At 36.4% G+C, this 22338-nt stretch overlaps 1 protein-coding gene across 4 annotated transcripts in view; it reads left to right on the top strand.

The window, feature by feature from the left end:
* The window catches only part of CHRM2 (cholinergic receptor muscarinic 2), a 93945-nt gene that overhangs the window by 33941 nt on the left and 37666 nt on the right, over positions 1-22338 (top strand). The window contains exons 2-3 of one of the 4 annotated variants that reach the window (XM_085229096.1): positions 16757-16838; positions 19475-19592. The exons of 1 other annotated variant lie outside the window; for it this stretch is intronic. The gene's annotated coding sequence lies outside the window, so the exon portion shown is untranslated. Of the gene's footprint in view, positions 1-13455; positions 16839-19474; positions 19593-22338 lie in introns of all 4 variants that reach the window. 2 more of the 4 variants (XM_085229104.1, XM_085229110.1) reach the window with 2 other exon arrangements.

Genomic DNA, 22338 nt, shown 5'->3' with positions numbered 1-22338 from the left:
GGCTTGCAGACACTAAGATTGCCTTTTACTTGTATGCTGAACAGACATGATATGAAAATCCACATAAACCAGCAAACATTGAATAGAACTCCCCTCATGTTACTTTTATGATGTAGATTTTGTAATTATTACCAACCTTTGGAGTGAAGAGGAAAAGTCCCATTATTACTTTGTTTTGTTTCCAGAGATGTCTGCCATTTCATTTCCACTACGAATTCTGTCTTGCATCTGTAGTCCTTTGCTTGAAAGCTTTCTAATCACAGGCCTGAGGATTGACATTTTGCCTGATAATAGCCAAATAAATCTGTGTGCTTTAAGAACCTTTGCTAACGTCAAAGAAAATGAATAATATATTTACTGTTTAATAAGTGCCAAGACTTTCATAACACAGTTGTGTTATGATTGTAGCGTCTCTTGACGTTGTCTCTTGATTGTAATGGGAAGCCTCACAACTGAAATCTAATTGGTTTGTGGATAGCATGACTGCCTGTGGCTTTCTAACATAAGGAAATAACAGGGCCTGCATCCCTGCAAATTGATTAGGCTGGTGTTTTCAACTGTCTCTGCTGACATCTGAAAGCATCCTCTTTGCTTCAGAAAAACTACGAATTTTGATAGGAGTGGAGAAGAAAACTAGTTTACTTCCAAAAACCTTTTATTTTTCACTTTAGAGATGTCAGTGCATGCTGACTGAGTGGACAAAGTAAACTGGAGTATGCATCATAGGAATTTTATTCCAAAGTAAGTGTGAGATGTTTCTCTTACATGGTTATTAACACAAAGCAGTACCCAGGTAGGTGATGTATATAGGTTCCTGAGGAAGATTTTTCCTGCCTTTCTGCTTAGATTCTCAGAAAATAAGGATGACTATTAGAAACAAATGAGGATGAGTACTTTCTACTGTATCTTAAAGTAGATATGATTGTTTCCATAGGATATTGTCAGAGAAACAGATTTGTTCTGGTGAAAGATATACACCTTTCCCTTAGTAACTAGTGAGGAGATATCACGCTGGCTCATCTCTTTTGCCATCTTACATGTGGAGACTTTAGATTGTTCAGTTGAAGTTTTTTGGAGGTGATTTGCTGATTTCAGCAGGAGTTCTATCAGCAAGGCAAGGTATAGCTGCAAAGAACTTTTATGCTTTTGCACAGTGGAAAGCATTTCAGTAACTTCTGCTTTTGAAAGTGTCTATGATCTGGGGCTGTGATCCTGGAAAACATCAAATCCCCTGCACAACTTTTGCTAGAACTCTATCTCAGCTGTGAGATATAGAGATTCTTTGTATTAATTTTTGTTTGTTTGTTTGTTATTTTTCCATTCAAGATTCCAACAAAAACTCCCCATGTACTGGATGCTGAATCAACAGATAGTTCCAGCTCAGCTCCAGACAGCTTAATTCCCTGGACATTAAAGCTCCACAAGGAAATTACTTTCAGAACTAAGCAGATAACTGATGTCCCACTGAGATAGTATTGTTGGTGATTTTGGTCCTCCTTTCTAATTTAATGATCTCTGTGCTACTGAGATGTTTAATGTGGAAACTGATCTTCCAGGGATGGAAGAATTGGTGATGCTGATGGTTGGTGTTTTTTTTATTTCTTTCCTAACTCATAATTTTGTAAAATGAAGTATGATGTGTTGCATTTCCATTTTTTATCAGGTAATATTTACCTATGTATAAAACTCACACACATTAAAAAGACTTCTTTTCCCAACAGAGAAGTTATTTTTCAAATTATTAAGTGTCATATAATGATTTTATTTTAATTACGTATTAATTTTAAAATAAACCTATCCAAGAACAAGATTTCTAATTCTTTTTTTTTTTTTTTTCCTGATGACAGGCACAAAATCTCTGAGCCATGAAAATGACTTCTGAAAGTTACAGATTTTTTTTAAATGCTATTGATTTGGGCCAGTGGTCTGCATAGTTCCATTTTAATCAGTTCTTTCTCTTGAATTAGCTAAAGCTCACCTCAGTATTAACACTTAAGGCTATATTTTCTCCATGTGGATTTAGGCTATAATAAAAATATTGAAGAATTACTAAAACTTACAAAATGATTTTTCTGCACACTTCACAATGGGTGATTTCTGTCCTACAAAGCCAGACAGATGTGATTTTATAGTGTAGTTAATTTTCATGAACTGCCTTATTGTATGCATACTGACAATTTCTGCACTTAATAGTTTTTCTCCTGCTGTAAAAGATTGCTTTGAATTCCTAATGATCCTGATAGCCTACCCAAAAAAGGATATATATTTGAATGTAGAGCCCATGCACATATGATCTTAGACGTTCTATCAGCAAAAAATTGAATCTTAAAAAATAAAATAAAATATATTACTGAGGGATTTTGCTTTATTCTGAGGTCATTCATTTTGTCATGCCCTGTGGCATTTTACAAGTATTGGAATTGGCATTTTGCTTTAGATTCCAAAGATCTATGCAGGAAGTTTTACATTATTTCCTTTACCCTTTAACTCTCCAAGGTCTATATTTTATCCTGGCAAAAATATTAAGGGATCCAAGTAGAAGTACAAAGGAGCTTGATTTAAAACCATAAGTAGATGAATGCCTGTACTTCTAGATTGTATGTAAAGATAAATGACTGATAGGAGAAATAATGTTTAGTCAAAAGGCATTATATATTCAGCCAGACCTAATGTTGATCTCAGCAATTGTTACGTGACACAGTTCCACTACAATCAATAGAATGATGATTTGCTGCAGCCAAGATACTATCTAATAATATTTCCAGTAGCTCAGAAACTACAGGGACCCCTTTATAGACTTTTTCAATGACATCAAGTCATTAAAGTTAATTTTTAGAAGATGAAATTGATGCAACAAGTAACTTCCCCAAAATATGTCCACATGAACATCAAACTTGATCATACACACTCAGTATTTTGTTACTGCTGTTCTCCTCACTTTTACAGATGCCACCATCACTACATATACAACCAGAACAAAGTTCATCTTTTCATAATAACATAGCTTTTTAGTTCTTACTAATATTCAGATCTTCTCTGCCACAAGACTATTATTCTCTATTTTCTTTTTTCATTTCCTCTGTGTAACACTTCTTTCCTGTCTTTATTAAATCTTACCATATTGATTTCAGATTTGTTTTCAGTCTATTGGATATTTTAAAATTCTGATCCTTATTCTAAGTGCTTATCATTGTTACACAACTTGCAAACACTGGTAAATACTGTAAATGATCTTTCACCATCTAAAACACTAAACAAAATTTTGAAAAACATTCCCAGTAGGAGAGCTCTCTGCAAGGTTTTGTTTCATACACCCTTCCCAGTTTGGTACAAAGCTGCTCTAAGAATGCATAGTTTCCATTTTCTTTGTTTCATCCCATTTCCTTTGTTTAGTCATACTAGTCCATTCCTTGGTATGTGCAGGACAAGTTCTACGTTATCACACAGATATTCTTCCTAGTCATCTAGGATTATGAGACAGGTAAAATTAATTCTTTGTAATTAGATGAAAAGAATGTCACCACAAATGTATGTAAATATGCATAGATGTGGACATCTTTTTACTCCTTTCTTTTAGTCATGAATATCTGACTACTGTCATTAGCAACTCTAGGACTGTGGGGTAGAGATATTGTCAGTTTCTATAATTTTTCTCCATCCCTTCCACTGAGAGAAATTCACCAATTCATGTGTTGTTTTTTTTTCATAGTAGTGTGGGAGGACTACTACTGATTTTTCCTTGGTAAACTACCTTTCTAAGGAAAGTGCTAAATCACACTGTTCCTTGATAACTATACTACAATGCAATATACTATCTGAATAAGATTGCCTACTGATCAAACCTCTCCTAATACATTCTTTTAGTCCTCTTCATTGCAGTTTTGTATTCCAACTATTGTTCTTCAGACTTGAAAATTGATATTGCTTTCTCCTCTTCTGGTTCCAAATCTCTTGACAATGCAGGTAATGAAAGTATCCCCCCAAAGAAAGTGTTTATATAGATGTTTAACAGTAGTCCCAAGATTTAAGTCTAAATTACGGCATCAGATTTCATAGCTAACGTGAAAGTAGCTCCACCCATCCTCTCATTCCTTTGCATGCACCAGGAGACTTGACAAAACATTGTCATCACAGAAATGTTATCCTCATTTGCAGTCCTTTGTTTTTCCCTAGTGCATTTGCAAGTGATCATATTTAAGTCAGATGGAGCTTCTGGGGAGAACAATATTTCGTAAGATTCTGCTTTGGGTACTTTAATAATATCACATGCCTTCACTTTGGAGAATTGCTTGATATTATGTCTCCTAGAGTGTTACAAACAAAATTAATGTGCAGATAGAGCATTTGAGAATGGAAATAAGAAAAAATGCTATATATTGTTCATGTACCTTTCAGTACCCATAGAAACACCCAATGTCTCACACAACTGGCAAAACACAGCACCCAGGTGGCGTTGCTGTGGTGTGCTTTAGAAGATTGGAAATGTGCAGTCAGTCTTATTACAGAGTGAGCATCAGATGCTAGCTCTCAGCTCAGACTGTGGAGGTGATAAGACAGCATACCAGGTCTATTTATAACTGTAACCTTTAGAGCATTATTTTCAGAGCTAAGCTAAACATGATAACACGATCAGGCTGCATCTCAGTGCAGGGGTGGTGATGTAGCACAGTTCACAGTGGCATGGTATAATGCCATGCTCTCATGTCATATGCTGGGTCATATCAGTTACAGACAGAAAACAACACCACTAAGTGCTCTAGGGAAAGGATGCAGTCTGCTCTTAGAGTTACTGTCTGCTATTAAAATGATGCTACATTCAATTGTATTTAAAAGCATGAGGATGAGCAGAAACATCCTGAAGCACAGTGAGAAAGTGAGTTTTTAATGGTATTTCATTTTTCCATCAGTACCTTCTATCAAGATCTACTATGTACTTTTCCTGAGGTAGAGCTGATGTTGATCTGATGAAAGCGGAGATAGATGACAGAGCTCTGTTGTTTAATTGTGTGTCTGCAACAGGAATTTTTGTCCTTAATTTTTGTTACTTTGAAAAAAGGAAAAGGAAAAAATATCATTACACTTCTATCAAAAGGTAGAAGCCTTTCTTCCCGCACATGAGAAGTACAAGGATTTTCACTAATCTTAGACTGCTTCCAGCAATTGTATTGCCAGAAATGAACTGAAACTTTTAAACATGGGATAATTTACCAACTACAATTGCTGTATAAATCCTCCAGGGAAAACCAGTGCTATGACTATAAAAGCTGCAGAATATTTAATTTTCCTTTTTTTTCTAATTTTTAACTTTTTTCATGTATTTCATCCTCTTCTTTTTTCCTCCCTTTGTCCTTTACATTCTTTCCTTTCTCTTTTTTTCAGTTCTCTGTCATCACACAATTCCCACTGCCTTCTCTCTATTATGTGAAGGCTTCTGTCCTTTGACAGTAATGGAGTATATGCTCTCAAAAGAAGGTACTCAAAACAGCTTAGACATTCAGCATACTACATGGCAAAAGCAGTCAGTTGTCAGTATACAGTCAGAATCTCCACACAGCCTTTTAGATAATCCTCTCTTTCTGTTTTGAATTTCTTTGTCAGAAAGGATGCAAATATGTTCATTATCTATGTTGAATGTCCCCATCAGTAAGCAGACAACCTATCTTTGAGCACAGACTGAAGGATAGCCCTTCTTAGCAATCTTAATCAAATAAACATTTATCAAGGAAACAGGTTTTTAATTGAGTTGCTGTCTAGAAGCATCCTTTCAAGTTTGAGAGAGTAAAATCGGCCAGTTAGTGCCAGTGTCATACAACTGATTCAAAGTGATAAACTTTGTATGTTTTTTGGGTCTTGGGCTAGACAGATTAAAAGAGTCTCTTTAAAAATATTGGCCTGATGTTGTCAACAAAAAAGTTTTGAAACATAAGTGAACACTGTATACAGAAGAAATACAAAGATTGCTTCAAAAGTAATGCCTCCTTTTATATGATGTTGGCTCACAACATCAGAAGTGGTTGTTGACCTGTGGCAGTGGAAGCTGAACCTTCCCACCAATATTCCATTACATTTTGTTGCCATGCAACAGATGGCAGCAGAGGAGCAGTCTGACAAAATGGCATCTGGCATGGAAGAGTACCTAAAGCAAAAGTGTGTAACCGAATTCCACCTTGCAGAAAAAAACTGCAGTCTTGTTCATTGCTGTTGAAAATGCACAACTCAACATAGTCATGGTGATGACTATGTTGAAAAATGGTATCCTATAACTGAGAATTTGTTCTATCAAATAGTGCTTTTGTGCTCTTTGTATCTGTTGTAGTTTCCACAGATATAAACAGGAGCATTATTTTTGGAGTAATCTACGTAATTCAAACAAAGAGTTTGGAAATGCGACCTCTTCGTCTGTATTTATAGATGATGAGTGGTAAATATGTTTTGAGGTTTGTTTAGAAAAAAGTGTAACAGTGATTTTTTTTTCTAAACATGCTGAAACGAGAGTCTGTGCACCTTCAACTTGAAAGGGCAATTGTATCCTGGGTTGCATCAAAAGAGGAGTGTCCAGCAAAGTGAGTGAGATGATTGTTCCCCTCTGCCCTGCCCTCAGAAAGTACCCCATCTGGAGTACAGTGTCCAGGCCTGGGGCCCCCAGCACAAGAACATGGAACTGTTGGAGCAGATCCAGAGGAGGGACATGCAGAGGATCAGAGGGCTGGAGCACCTCTCTTATAAAGAAAGGCTGTAGGAACTGGGCTTGTTTAGCTTGAAGAAGAGAAGGCACCAGGGTGACCTCATTGTAGCCTTCCACTACTTAGAGGAAGCTTAAAAGCAGGAGAGGGATGGAGAGGGATCAACTTTGTACATTATCTGATAGTGAAAGGACAAGGGTGAATGTCTTTAAACAAAAAGATGAGAGATTTAGGGTTGGTGTTAAGGGAAAATTTCTTACTCAGAAGGTGCCGATGCTCTGGCACAGGCTACCCAGAGAAGCTGAGGATTTCCCATCCCTGGATGGGAATCAAGGCCAGGTTGGATGGGGCTCTTGGCAGTCTGATCTGGGGGTGGCAACTCTGCCTATGTCAGAGGCTTGGAAATGGATGGGATTTAAGGTCTCTTCCAACTTAATCCATTCTATGATTCTATTGTATGATATGATATAAATTACTCCAGAAAATATTTATTGAACTCAAGTACTGTAGAGAAGACACTCCACCTTAGGCAAGGCATGATCAATCACTAGAAGAACTAAGCCAGCCTACAATTTAGATCTGAGAGAGTTCAGAGAGTAGATCTAAGAGTAAGGAGGGAGACCGCTAAATCATTCTGGGGAGTTTCCTCTTAGCTGCTCTCTCTTTTTATAAACCTTTTTAGACTAACACAATTCTTTAAAGATAGCAACTGCTGGGAATTAACTATACTCTTGTGCAAAACTTGAGTAACATTTCCATGAGACCCATTCCAGTAATGGAAAAATGTAAACCCAAAAGCCTTTTGAAACTCCAGAACTGTAAGCATACTGCTGCCCTTTCTAAACATGGAAGTTCCTTAAATAGTCAGGCACATTACAATTTTTTCTATTCTCTGCTGCTTATATGATTCAGCTGACCTTCAGATGGAGACTAAATGAGTATCATTATTCCATACACTGTCTTACTGAAGGCACGAGGCTTGTGCAAGGTGCCATGCCATTTAGTGACACCAAGAAAGGCCTCATCAAAGTCCTGTAGCCAGAATTTTCAAAGTAACTTTGCAAAGAACAAGTCCAGATTTCCCTACAACAAAGCTTGGTTTCACAGCTGAAAATACAGCTAAAATTTATTGCTAGTTACCATCTCTCTCCTTTTAGAGACATAATGCAATGAAAGGGTAGGACAAGAGGTATCTAGACTGTATATTTTTCAATTTTTAGGTTTACAGATACTCAACATCTTTTTTATTGCATTTTGGTATTGAAAAAGATTATACAGCTAAATGATTTATTTGCTTAGTGGTACAGCTGAAACTATTGCTGACATTTCAGCTTAATTTAACACAGAAATCTTTATTTCAACATATGTGGACATTATGGAAAGACTTTTTTCTCATGCACACAGTATTTCTGTTTTTAAGAAGGATATTTTCCAATTCTTAGCACAATAGCTAATGTTTCCCTCCTTCTCCCTCTGGAAAGGTCTCCTTTTCCTGTCCTAGTTCATGAAATTAAAAGTTTTGCACCCTTTTTTCCTCCCGACTATCTATAATAGGCAAAAGATATTAAAATCCTAACTAAAAGAGCAATATTACTTCTAGTGCTGTACTTTGATAACCTCCCTCACCCTAGGCAAACCTCTGAAATTGCAATTACATCTGTTTATGACTGGGGATTATGATCTAAGTTTTCTGCTCATATAGCCAGTGGATTTCTCCAGCTGCATAGTGGAATTTTGCCAAAAGAAGATTTGGCAGAGAGTCAGGTTGCCTCATCTAGAGAGAAGTCATAATGGAATTTAGAAAACTTCTCTTGTATTTATTGTCAGAGAAGAGGGGAGGAGAAAAATATAAGCTATAAGATTCAATTTCATCTCACTCACAATCTCTCAGATGTAAACCTAAACTTATTTTCTTTTTGAGAATCCATTTCTCAAGAAAGGACAATGCAAATCCCATATCCAGCTCATCCTAGCAATCTCTTACTTTGAATTTGACAGAGCCTTGAAGCAATGACATTGATAGTACAGAGAATTTGCAGCATACTAGTTACTGCTAAGATATTTTGTCCCTTGTGCTTTCATGGTAGCATCTTAGATTCACCCACCTCATTCTTAACCCACAATTTACAATCACTCACATCACATCTACCTGCCTCTTGCAAGGGGAAAGAATGTTTTCTTTGAAAAAATTCTACAGCACTGTTGCCAAATATAAATTTGCTGGGACAGACATCTTTCATTTGCTTAAGCAAATTACTCTTCTAATGTCAGGTCAGGGCATACTGACTAAGTATAAGGAAAACAATGTAATTAGACATTTTATCACCAAGCTTTCCTGAGAAAGGGGACCTGTGACCACAAACATTAGGCTCAGTTACGACGCAGTAGAATGCACTCAGGGAATGGCTAAAAGCTGCCTTATTTAGGTGTTATTACTCATTAAAAATGCAAATTTTTGCTCTCTTTAGTGCTTGTATTAATTGCAATCACAATTTCTTTGATGACTTTGAAGACATCTAAAAGGAAGGAATGGACTCTCTGCTTATAATGAAGCCTTATCTTTGAAATGATGTTTCTTTAGCTTTATATAAGATATGTGTACTGCAGCATAAATTCTGTTTTGTCACCTGAGGTTTAGTGTGCAGGGATTTGTACAGAGGTAGCCTTCAGCCTCCTACATGCAGACAGGAAGGCTGAACAGCTCAGATTAAGCCCCTCTGCATATTACAGCTGGAATGAGCTGTCAAGATTATGCTAGAATCTGTAAGGAGAAACTTGATTTGAAATACTCTAACCTGGTCAACTTTAATGATTTAGGAACAAGTTAGTAACTGAGAAGGATGTACACAAATAAAGTGTGTTGGACCATAATCCACATAAGAATCATTGAGTATCACATGTTCCCACATCAATCTATTTGTTATCATCCTCTGTAGCACAAAGCTCAAAGAACAAATTGTACCTGATTTCTTCCTTGGTTTCAGTATAAAACTTCAACCTAGTCAAACCTAGTGGTTTTTGTTACCACATGACAATTAAAGATTAGGCTTTTAGTATGGGAAAAATAGCCTTCATAAGATACATCATATATCCTTACAACTCTCTATATCCATTATCTGGAAGGGGGGCTTCAGATACCCAGGCCCAACACAACCAACTGATGTCAGCATCTTGCATTAGAAAAATCCTAAATTCTATGTCTCACTGAAGATTTTCAATGTGTAAACAAACAAACAAACAAAAACAAACAACAACAAAAAAACAACCAGAAGAATTTTCAATTTTTATGAAATTCAGATTTTCCTCTGATATTTTGCTTTGAATGGTCTATTTTCTTTTCAAATATTTTTTCAAAATAAAAGGAGTTGGTTTGTTGAGATGTTTTTTTTTGTTTGCTTTTAAATGAGGTATTTATACAATTCTGTTAATTCTTACACACATTTAAAACAATAAATTAAACTCTTTAATAATTCCTAACTGAAAATGACTTCAAAGTATTTTCTGAATTTTTCAGATAATTGTGTCATAGTATTATACAGGTTCTTCTTTTTTTTCTCCTTATATTCCTATATTCTTTGATTCTTAGTGTTCAATGAGTATTTTGGACAGTCATTTATTGCAAGATAATCATCCTTCTAAAATGAACATAAATTATGCAAAAATGTCAATAATTATATTCATTTTTATGAAGACTAGACAACCTCAAAATATCTCTTAAGTAGCTGCAGGCACATAATTATTTCAAATGTTAAAGCTCTTTTAAACTAGAAATGAATTTGAAGATTGCCATGAATAATGAGATTAACACGAATGCATCAGTGATACAAGTTGCATGCAACTTCTCAATTTCTCTAATGCTGACAAGAATCAAAGAAATGTATTTGTCATTTTTGACCAGATACATTGTTTGACATTGAACTGATTTTTATAATTCAAATTATTTCGACAAGTTCTCTATAAATATGGCACTGATCATAAATGGTGATAACAAACTGTCTTTGAGAAATCCAAGAGTATGGAAGAGTGGCTAAGTATTTTACATCTTGAATAATCAGTATAATGGCATGGAAACACTTTTGGCTAATAAAATAGCTTTTAGTTAGGTGCCATAAAGCTTCTTATGAGTGAAGAAATGACCTTGGGTGCTTTAAAGTGCAAGCCTTATGCAGGAGGTTATGTCTTTCCACTATATTACATTCAAAGTTTCATTAGTACCATTCTGCGTTGTAAAATATAATTTTTTGTACTGAATATATAATTCAGAGAGTCTGAGCTTTTATTCTTATTCTCTGATTGTACTCTACAGTTTCCTAATTTTAAAAAGCAGATAGACTTGTAAGCGTCTATGCAAGTAATGTTTATTATGGACAAGCAATAATGGCAATTAACTTCTGGCATTGTCCCATGCCTCAAAGTGTAAAATTTTCTCTGAGCAGATTTCAGATGAATCATTCAACCAGCCTCACTTAATCAGATCTTTTTAACATCCTCTGTAATTATATCACCTGTGCTGCTGAGCTTGGGAATTTCCATTCTTCTTTCTGTCCTCTTTATTTCTCCCCAGGGAGTGGCAGTTTAACAGAGATTTCCAGTGATACAGGTAGTTATATCAGGCAGTGCCACAGACTTATCTCTCATGGCAATTACTGCAGACTGGTGGCATGTTCTTCGTAGGAGGAATTCATCTTCCAAACTAAGCCATTAAGGAACAGTGGAAAAACTCATCCCTTCCCTGCAAATATGAATCAGAAGGGTGTCGAAGGAGGTTCATAGCCTGTGCTTCTTTCCATGTTCATCTAGTGTACCCAACCTGGCCTTCAGGAAGTCCAGCAGCAAGATTGCTCAATAGCTGGCAGAATGCACCAGTGTACTGCTCCAGGTTATGTAGACCATAAGCCCTCACGTGTTTTGATTTTGAAATTTCCCAATCTCTGCTAATGTTTTAAAGGGAATGCTGCAAATCAAAACCTCCATTTTTATGAAGAATATCTGCACATTTTTGCTAGCAAATTCCAAAGTGAGTGGTTCAGGTCGTCTGATGAAATAGTGCTGCAGTTCTCATAGGTGTCAACACTTGAAAAGAAGTACCTTGTTGTTTATGTCTGACTCCACAGAGACAAACAGTATCCCCCATAGTTTCATCAACTGAAATTATAATGGAAATAAATAGTTAACGTGAGCAGGTTTCCTGAATCAAATGTATCCAGCTCTGATAATAATTTAGCACTGTTTCATTTCTATAGGAATGTCTTAAGAGCCTTAGTTTGGTTTCATTGCAGAATAAGAGACACAGTACTGAGAACTTCAAAACTGCCCTCAGACAAAAATATTTTCTTTTGACAGTTGTGAAATAACATGCCTGGCACAGGCCCTGTGAACAGCAAATGAAAGATAGTGAACTAAAATTCAGAAAGAGTCATTCCCTTTGCCATAAGTCTGTATGCTACAGCACACAGTACTGTGGCAAAATAGCCACAGCGTGTGGAAGTGAATTACTCAAAATACAACTTGGTTTTAGGGATGATAGTTCAGATAGCTGTGAAGAATGCATTTATCAATAAATGAAGTGACATTATTGGATAGCTGGAGGCAACAACTGAAAGTAGAGGGGAAAAGAGAAGGCGAGAAATTCAAGAGAAGAAATATACAGAAGAGGCAAAGTCTTTTAAATATGAAGAGACAAAATCAACCAAGAGATTAATAAAAATATTATGCAGTGGAAATTAAAATCTCTGTCCCTGTGCTCTCAACTGAAGGAAAGCTGCGATGAAGAATATCAGTATGCAATGTCAACAGTAGCTAAAAAAACACTAAATGTGTTGTGAATTTTTTCTTGCAACATCTGGTTCCTTTACTCTAGTTGATTATGACTGACAAAATGTTCTGAGGTGTTTTTTGATTTTGAAGTAAACATTTTGGGAAATTAAATGTTGCTCCCATAATCAGGAGTAAAGACATAAGAAATACAATAAAGAGGAAGTCCAATTCTGATAGGAGTGTTAGATTCAAGTTTAAAATGATATTCAAAGCTGTACTCTTTCATCAACTTCATACGTTCTCCTTTTTCACTTCACACGACCAGTGAAAAAGACGTGTCCTTGCTTTTCATGTCCCAGGGGAATCCCTCAGTGCAAATTAGCTGTAATGGGATTTTGCATCTGTCACCTTCCTTCTCCACTTCAAGGAGAAAGTACAGACAACATATGTCTTTTATGCCAGCCTTCCGGCCACAGAAAGTCCTTTAGGAGACTCCAAGTGCAAGAACTAAAATGCAACTTTTCTGCGAGTGATCACGTAAATTAGTGTACTGTAATCATCTCCTTTCTGTTTTCACCAACAATCCTGCAGAGATTTCATGGTGAAGAGGAAAAATCTTTCTCTATATAACTTTATCCCTTACTTACTTGCAATAGGTAGGATATATTATGTACAGTTGCATTTTTAGTTTCTTCCACTTCTGTGTAGTTGATAAACTCCCTGGGAGGTGAAAGCAATGGAAGAAATGGAACAGGTTGCCCAAGAAGTTGTGGAGAAGTGTGAATATCAACATTGGAGGTATTCAAAACATGTCTGGACATGTTCCTGGACAACCTGTTCCATATGATCCTTGAGTAGGGGGTTGGACAAGATGATCTCCAGAGTTTCTTGCAACCTAAACCATTATTGCTCAGGAACTGTAATGGGATTAAAGCCAGAAAGAAACGATGCTGCTTTATACTAGCTGATGATTTTGTCTTGCAGATCTTAAAGGTTGGCTATTTTGTTCCTTTAGACATCCTTTTCCTTCTGGATCTCTTATCCCAAAGAGAAGAAGAGAAACCTGCCCTGAAACTGATTTTAGAAGTACCACCATCACCTCAGACAAGCAATATGTTGAAAACTGCGCTCCCCTGGTTCTTGATGTGTTTAATATAATATTCTGCAATTACTCTACACTTCCTCATCTTGTTGCTTTCCATCAGATTCTGAAAAGATAATAACACTTCCAGTACAATGATGAAGTTTCTAGACACGTCAGTTCCTGTGCTTTTCCCCTACATTTTTTCAGTTTTGAAACAAGAGTACTGTCTATATACATTGAAGGTTTAGTTTAAACTTTCACTATAACAATTGGTTAGCTTTAAACTGTATTGCCTGTAACTAATTGAGATTTGTATAAAGTTGTGATCATGAATGCAGGAGAATGCTAATGACCTGCAATTCCTTCTCAAGCCATAACAAATAATTGCAGAAAAGAAAGACTCTCTGGGAAGTTACTCTTACTGAGGAAAAAGCTCATATTCAGATTAGGCTTTGGCTCAGGCAAAGATGGGTGTTTGATTAGTGAAAATAAGCTGTTTAACTAAAATGAGAAATGACCTTAATATTAACCTGAAGCTCAAACTAAATCCATTTTCAATTATGAAAAAAATTGGTTTGTGTGTACATTTGTCCTTTGGGTAAGTACCCATACATAAAAACATTCACAGAGCAAAATAATGACTATTCTTTCCAGAAGTTATTTTAAACAAGTCTTAGAAATGCGAAGTAGTTAAATTTTTAAGGGATAAAGCCAGTACCATTTCAAATTGTGTTAAACAAAAGGAAAAGCTACTCAGTAAATCAATTTGGTTTACTGTAATAATAAAAGCAATTTCCATGAGATTTTCTGGAGGGTTTGTTTTCCAGTGTTCAAATAGTTTAATTTCTATTCGGGAATAATTCTGAACTCTTGGATGCTTATTTAAATTTAGTTAAGCACTCTGAGGGTAACCTGCAAATTCAACCCAAAACTCTCTGTCAAAAAAGTCATTTAAATATTCAAATGGGTCACCTGCTCTATATGACCTTACTTGAACAGGGTGTGTGGACCAGATGACCTCCCAAAGTCCCTCCCAACCTCTAACATTCTGTGATTCTGTGATTATGTTTTTTAAAATGAGGAGTATCCCAAGCACACAACAGTCTTAAAAAAAAAAGAAAAAGAAAAAGAAAAAAAAGAAAAAGAAAAAAAAAAAAGAAAAAGAAAAAGAAAAAGAAAAAGAAAAAGAAAAAGAAAAAGAAAAAGAAAAAGAAAAAGAAAAAGAAAAAGAAAAAGAAAAAGAAAAAGAAAGAAAAAAGCAACAATAAAAAAAACCTAGGAACTGTATTTTATCTTTTTTGTTCAGATGTGAGCATCAAAAATTAAAGAACTTTTGATCCACTTATCTGGCACCTTTTCTGTAATACATATGCCAAATATGAAAATAATTACACTCATCCTAAAACAGAGGAAAAGAGAAATATAGGGGAAAAAGATTACAGTCTCATCTCAAACAAATGGATGAAACAGGGTAATAACAATTACATATATTTTATAATGGGATTGTGCCAGGTTTAACTTCAGCATATTTTTTTTCAGCATAAAGTATTCTAACTCAAAAAACATATATTTATGCATAAAATCAAAGACAAATACATAAAGATACGTGTATGTATTCACACACTAACGTACCTGAAGGGCAGATATGACTGAGTTGAGTTAAGAAGTATGAAGTCTGGCTCACCAGTGCTTTGTTACAGTGTTATGCTGCTGAAATACAATCTATTTTCATGTAGACGTATCACTGTAAAAGCAGGTTAGTATAGATAATGTGTATATGTTATATGCCGCAGAAACAAAGACAGACTACAGCAGTAGAAGAGTTCTCTTCTGGAGTCTCAATATCTTTATATCAATCTCAGGCTTTTGTTAGGAATTTGGCATGATGGGGACACTCATGGAACCAACAGATCTCCATAACACATATCAGAGCATTGGTCAGTACTAGGAGGCAGGAATCACTGTAGCTAATGCTGCGATACTGTAAGCATAGTCTGTAGACAATGGGAGCAGCTTACATTCGTTTTCAGTATGGCCCTTGACTAAAGACAGTTCAGGTATTGAAGCGCATTATTTAGAATAAGGAATCTGCATTGCTCACTTCTTAATCAAGATGAGACACAAGACACTTCATTGGAGGCTGCAGTACTTTCTCATTCTCTCAATAACCTTTCCATTTACATGGCTGAAAACTCAAGAGCTTAGCAAAGAATTTTAATCAAACCACTTAATCTGAGTAACTGCTGAAGAGAAACTGCAGTAATAGAGTTAGAGGATAGAACTGCTGCCAGGAAAATGTGAATGGGTTTTAAAAAGAGCAACACTAGGAGCAGAAAGACATATTTGGAGGGAACTATATTGCACCAGCCCTCCTTTGTGGGATTTTAGCAATTCAATTAGACATCATTACAAGTTTAGCACTTGTTGTTAGAAATACACCTCCATCCTCCAATGCCTGTTGTTGTTTCTTAACATCTGATTTTGTATAATAAGAATTTCTCTATGGCTCAGAGGCCAAGTGAGCCTGAGGCTCTCACATCTGCTGAAGAGCACTTGAGGTTTAAAAAGTGGAGCAAGTATAACATGTGGAGAGAAATGATGAAAATCAGCATCTACTCCTAGTACAGAAAAAGAGAAGAAAAACAAGCATGCATTGGAGGTACAACTGGAGGGTCTGCCTCCAATTAAACTGCCCCCCTCAGGGCATACTGTTGAATTTCTGTGTATAAGTTGTCTCAGAACTTTCTTAGCCTTTGTAGTGCACTATGTGGAACTCTGGGAAAGTAAGACAGCAGAAAATGGGAGAGGCAGAGGCTTGGGAATTATATAGTTGTACAGTCCAACAGATGGTCAACTTGCAATGTTTTTCTTCTAGCAAATTCCCATAAAGGAAAATTTAGCATGAGTTTTAATCATAATAAAAAAGCATGAATGCATTTCTGATTTCTGAGAGAGGTAGAGTACATTACTGGTTTCTTTTGTATCCAGAGCTTTTATCTGTGCTGCTAAAGTTGAAAATTCTCAGGTGACAAAGCTCTCAGAGATATGGTTATTCATCACAAAGGAGTAGCAAATAAAAAGGATTTGGGACTTGGGATTTGAGAGTTGTTGAATTTTTTACTGGTAATCCATGGTAAACTTGTCAATTTGCATTTAATCTGAGTTTTGAAAGTTAAAGTTAAATATTCCAGAATATCTGTTTTCACTGGAAAGCATATGTTGTTTGAAACAGGTTCCATATTTGCCAAAAAGGAAGATGGGACATAATGAGTAGTAAACCATCTTCCAATATCCTATGAAACTTGAAGCCAGAGGTATGTTGTGTGAGTAGAGTTTGCAGATAAATGCTTGCACTGCTACTGCAAAAATTATTCTAACCCATCCTGGGCTGCCATAATTTTCACCAACACACTTAACTTGGCTGCAGAATGTGTAATTTTAAACAAATCTGTCCCACACAAGTACAGAAGTACTTTTAGAACTGATATTTGTGAAAGGCCTGTGTATACAATTGATTTTCTAAACCGTAATATACAGCAATATTCTACCTAGTCAGCTGAAAGAGCAATAAAAACCAAACCGTGAAAGTACCATTGTACTTATTCTCTCCAATTACAAAAACAATGAAGGGTTATGGAAAGGAAGGAAGGAAGGAAGGAAGGAAGGAAGGAAGGAAGGAAGGGAAGGAAGGAAGGAAGGAAGGAAGGAAGGAAGGAAGGAAGGAAGGAAGGAAGGAAGGAAGGAAGGAAGGAAGGAAGGAAGGAAGGAAGGGAAGGAGGGAAGGAGAGGAAGGAGGAAGGAAGGAAGGAAGGAAGGAAGGAAGGAAGGAAGGAAGGAAGGAAGGAAGGAAGGAAGGAAGGAAGGAAGGAAGGAAGGAAGGAAGGAAGGAGGGAAGGAGGGAAGGAGGGAAGGAAGGAAGGAAGGAAGGAAGGAAGGAAGGAAGGAAGGAAGGAAGGAAGGAAGGAAGGAAGGAAGGAAGGAAGGAAGGAAGGAAGGAAGGAAGGAAGGAAGGAAGGAAGGAAGGAAGGAAGGAGGGAGGGAAGGAAGGAGGGAAGGAGGGAAGGAGGGAAGGAAGGAAGGAAGGAAGGAAGGAAGGAAGGAAGGAAGGAAGGAAGGAAGGAAGGAAGGAAGGAAGGAAGGAAGGAAGGAAGGAAGGAAGGAAGGAAGGAAGGAAGGAAGGAGGGAGGAAGGTGGGAAGGAGGGAAGGAGGGAAGGAGAAGGAAGGAAGGAAGGAAGGAAGGAAGGAAGGAAGGAAGGAAGGAAGGAAGGAAGGAAGGAAGGAAGGAAGGAAGGAAGGAGGGAAGGTGGGAAGGAGGGAAGGAGGGAAGGAAGGAAGGAAGGAAGGAAGGAGGGAAGGAAGGAAGGAAGGAAGGAAGGAAGAGTGAGAGAGAGAAAGAAAGAGAGAAAGAAAGAAAGAGAGAGAAAGAGAGAGAAAGAGAAAAAGAAAGAGAGGAAGAGAGGAAGGGAAGGCAAGGCAAGGCAAGGCAAGGCAAGGCAAGGCAAGGAAGCTCGCCAAATTCTTCAGTTACATCTGATCATTTTTCCCTAATCTGACATTTTTGTATTTCTTCACAACAAACTGAAAAATAATATATTTTCATTATGTCAGAAGGCTCCATTGATTCAATAGTGTGGAGAAATCCTCTTGCATCACCTGATGCTTTTAATTACCATATTATGTATCAGGATAAAACTACTGCTTCAAAGTGAGAAATTGCCTGCCAGCAAGAAACTTCTCAGAGACTTTTACGGAGCATATTTAGAAGGGAAAAAAAAATTCAAGGAGGTAAAATTTTTAATTAAAGTGTTAATTTTTGTTATATGCATATGGTTAGTAAAATTAAACCAGAATATGTGAATATTTGTACCGCCTGCTGGCATCAAACATCAAATCATGGGGAAAAATCTATCATTTGTTGTTCAAGAAGACACATGACATGTCTTCCAAAACCCTACTTTCTGTTTTGTGTGAGCACAATGTCCAAAGAAAGCATTTGTGGTTGATTTGGCTGGCTGTTCCTCCTAATGGCTTGTGATCAAAGACTCAAAGTAAGCGTGCCTAATTTATATGCTCAAAGCCACCTCCCACAAGCTTCCCTTTCCCTATCTCTAAAGAATACTGCAGCAGTGAGCCAGATAAATCATATGTCACAAATCTGAACCAATGAATCTCCCTCTTCCCCTTTTATGTCTTTCTGCTCATATACCATCATATTTTCTCTGGGAAGAACATTGCTAGTGCAGGGTTAATTCAGGTTACCAAAGATGGAAATATGCAATTAAAAGCAATAAAATCTCTGTGTCTTATTGAGTTATAGTTCATCAACTGATTGGAGGCTACTTGTTAAGTCTCAGTAACTCAATTGACTCCAGTCATGCGTCCATACCCTTACAGGAAGCTTGATTCCTTTGAAGCCAACCTCCTTTGGGCAAATATGGTCACATTGCAAACACTGAAGCTGTAGGGAGAGATTGGCTAGTGACAACCTCTGTGCAGGGATTAACAGCAAGAGGTTGGATTTCCCCTTGGTTCTCCGAAAATAAGCATTGCTCAGCTTTTTGTCTAGGCCCACAATAAACCAGCTAATTCAACTCTGATGCAGTACAGCAGACTACAAGTCAGTAAGTAGCAAGCCTCTACATCCAGATATGCAAGACACCAGACACTACATTTGATATTCTGGCACAGATGCAAAACACAATAAAGAAATTTTAATCACTGCTTAATTCAAGCAAGGGACTGCTGTGTGTGTGCAGGAGTTCAGCTAGTAACAATGCTGGAGTTATGCCTTATGCTAACACTTCAATGAGGAGAAGCTCTCCTCAGAGAAACATTAAACTGCAATGACATAGAGAATCTTGACTCTTGAAAGAGAATGCTTGCATGATTTTAATGCCCATTAATATACACTGTTAGCTGATTCAGTTTGCCTTTGCTACGTGCCTCCAGGTCTGAACTGAAGTGTAAGTGGATGATGAGCTACATGCCTGCAGTGGCCAAGATGAGAGGAAACCCTCTTGAAATTTTGACTGTGGCATATATTTTGCCACAGAACTCTCCCACTCAGGTAAACCAATGTAATCAGAACATTTAATTTAATCCCATCACCTTTTTTTGTTTGTTTGATTGCTTCTTAGTACTTTGCTTGTTTGTTTCTTTAATAAATATTACAGATATTTACCTGAACTCAAAACCAAAATTTAGTTTCAATTACCAGGATAATAGGCTCCATTTCCACATCTAAACACAATTTTCTTCTCAGTTAATCCCCCAACATTAAATTAACAACAAAAACAACAAATAAAGACAGCACCATCATAATTTATCTGAAATATTTTAATGAAAATGAAATCTAGGCACAATTAAGGAAAACTGTCATCAATAATCCCTAGTCTAAGATGTATAACTAAGTGAAATTAAGGGAATTTATGAGTTAATGTAGAAAGACATTGTGCTTTTCTGTAATGGACATCTCTTCGTAATACCCCTTCCCTGGCACACTGGGAGAACATAGTTTGCATGAATGTATTATATACCAGCAGGAAACCAAGTGAGAGTCCTCTCTAAAAGGTTTCTTTCTCTTTATTTCTGGAAGAAAAAAAAATAGAGGGAGGGTGGGGGGTGTGTGAAGGAAATTTTTCCCTTCAAAATATTGGAATATCAAAGAAAAAGCAAAAAAAATATATATATATTTATATAACAAAAATTATAGGACTTTTTCAGAACATTTCAAATTAGACTTCTTTACAACTTAAAAAAAAAAAAAAGCACTGGTACTTCCATTTGTCAGAAATGTTGTAGGTATTTTCAAATATCAAATATCAAACATATCAGGCTTTTGAGATTAATATTCTTCTCTTTGATCAAAAGACTAAGCATTTTGCAGTGCAATATTTATAAATTGAGATTGTTTTCCACTTTCTTTTATGTGAAAATAGTTAAGATGTCAAAATTTCATCAATGTGGGTTGAAAACAAGTTATAAATATTCCCCACAGGAAGGCAATTTAATTTTCCTTATTTCTCTGTCTGAGAAGTTATTCAGACTACTGTGTGGTTTTACAGCATTCAGGCTCTGAAGTACAAAAATATCCACGCATCATATTAAGACTTGATTTTTATATGTCCCGGATAAACAAAGGACTTTTAATATCCATCCTTCGGTCTCATCAGAGCTTATTTCTGCAGTGTGGAAAATATGGCTCAAAGAGACAGAAGCCAACAGAAATGACATAATGTCAAAACTATACATAAGGTTCGACTCGTAAGTGGACTGCCACCTGGATCAGTTGCTCTTAGTTGCAATTATTAGCAACTGAAAAATCAATAGGCTAAACAGAAATGTTGAGTTGGCAAAATTATCAAATGACAATGATTAGATTACCTAAGACGGTATATGTAGGACTAAAAGGTACTCCAGATGAATTGTATTATATTCCAGGATGGTAAATATAGACCCACCTGAGACTATACGTGTACACTGACAGATTTGGAAATCAGGGTAATCTTTATGGGGGGTGGGGAGGGGTGTGAAGAAAAGAAAAAAAGGCAATTAAGGATCTCTAGTTTATCTAGTAGGGGGCAAAACTAGGAAGAAGGAGGAAATAAATAAATTGTATTGTGAAGTGTTTCAACAACAGCAGTTTCAGCCCTCCCATTTTTGCTTTTCTGCTTTCAATTTTCTTAGGGAAGAAGATATAGAAATGGAAGCCATTACTATCTAGTGTCTAAGGTCAAGTGGGAAAATATGAGTATAAGAAGGAAGGGAAGAGGCTGGGAGAGATGAGTCTAAAAGGAAAGAGTTGAATCAGTCATTGACAGTATTATAAAAACAAATGAATTGCCTGGAGAACAGCAGAGAGAGATGTCTGTTTACCTTGAGTTCAATAATACAGGATGCATTAATAGGCAGCAAATGTACAGTAGGGAAAAAAAATATAATTTTATGCAACATTTAATTAAATTGAAGCTTCTCACTGCAGGGAGTTTTAATGATTCTAAAAGCTTGACAAGATTTAAAAAAGGATTCTATTTGTATAAATTGCATGCAGTGTCCATTCCTACTTTGGAAACTGACTGATTGCAGAAAATATATTATTACTGAAAAAGGTACCTAGGTGGAAACCTGGGGCATGATCCTATTGTCAGCAAAGTGTGTGGAGAGCTTTTAGGATGGCAAGATTTTCATGCTGCTGTCCCACCATGACTGCATTACAATAAATGCCAAGAGTATTTTTAATAGACTTTAAATGGCAACAGAATAAATCAAGTTCAAAGTACTTTTTGGAAGTATCTTATTTAATTCCCATTCTGAGATATTCAATGCCAACCAAGGTGGCAAACAAGCTATTGACCTTTTCCAGCATGCACCAAAGGCCAGTTAAATGCTTCTTATCTTTATTCCTTCAATAGAATTCACCTTAGCAGCATCAGAATTCTGCAGTCTACAACATAAATTGCAAATAAAATAAAATAAAATAAAATAAAATAAAATAAAATAAAATAAAATAAAATATTGTTCAAATTGCATACATCAATTTGCTACCAGGGATTGTAACAGGACATACTATGATATACTGTTAGGAGATAAAAAGTAACACATTTGCATTCATATGTAATAACACAACTTTGTTTGCAGTGGAGATACAGTGACACTTACAACCCTCTGCATGTGCTATTTCATACCACATAACAAAAATGATTGTAGAATCATAGAATCATGAGAAAGCATCTGAGTTTAGAGAGCTTGAATTCAACTCAAATAAAGTTAATTTATGACAAAACATTTTAATTTCATCAAAAGCCATGTTTCTG

Source organism: Meleagris gallopavo, chromosome 1, assembly GCF_905368555.1.
Source record: "Meleagris gallopavo chromosome 1, MGAL_WU_HG_1.1, whole genome shotgun sequence".
NCBI classification, from domain to species: domain Eukaryota; kingdom Metazoa; phylum Chordata; class Aves; order Galliformes; family Phasianidae; genus Meleagris; species Meleagris gallopavo.
The sequence above is the reverse complement of the archived record's forward strand: the minus strand, read 5'-3'. Positions and strand labels throughout refer to the sequence as shown.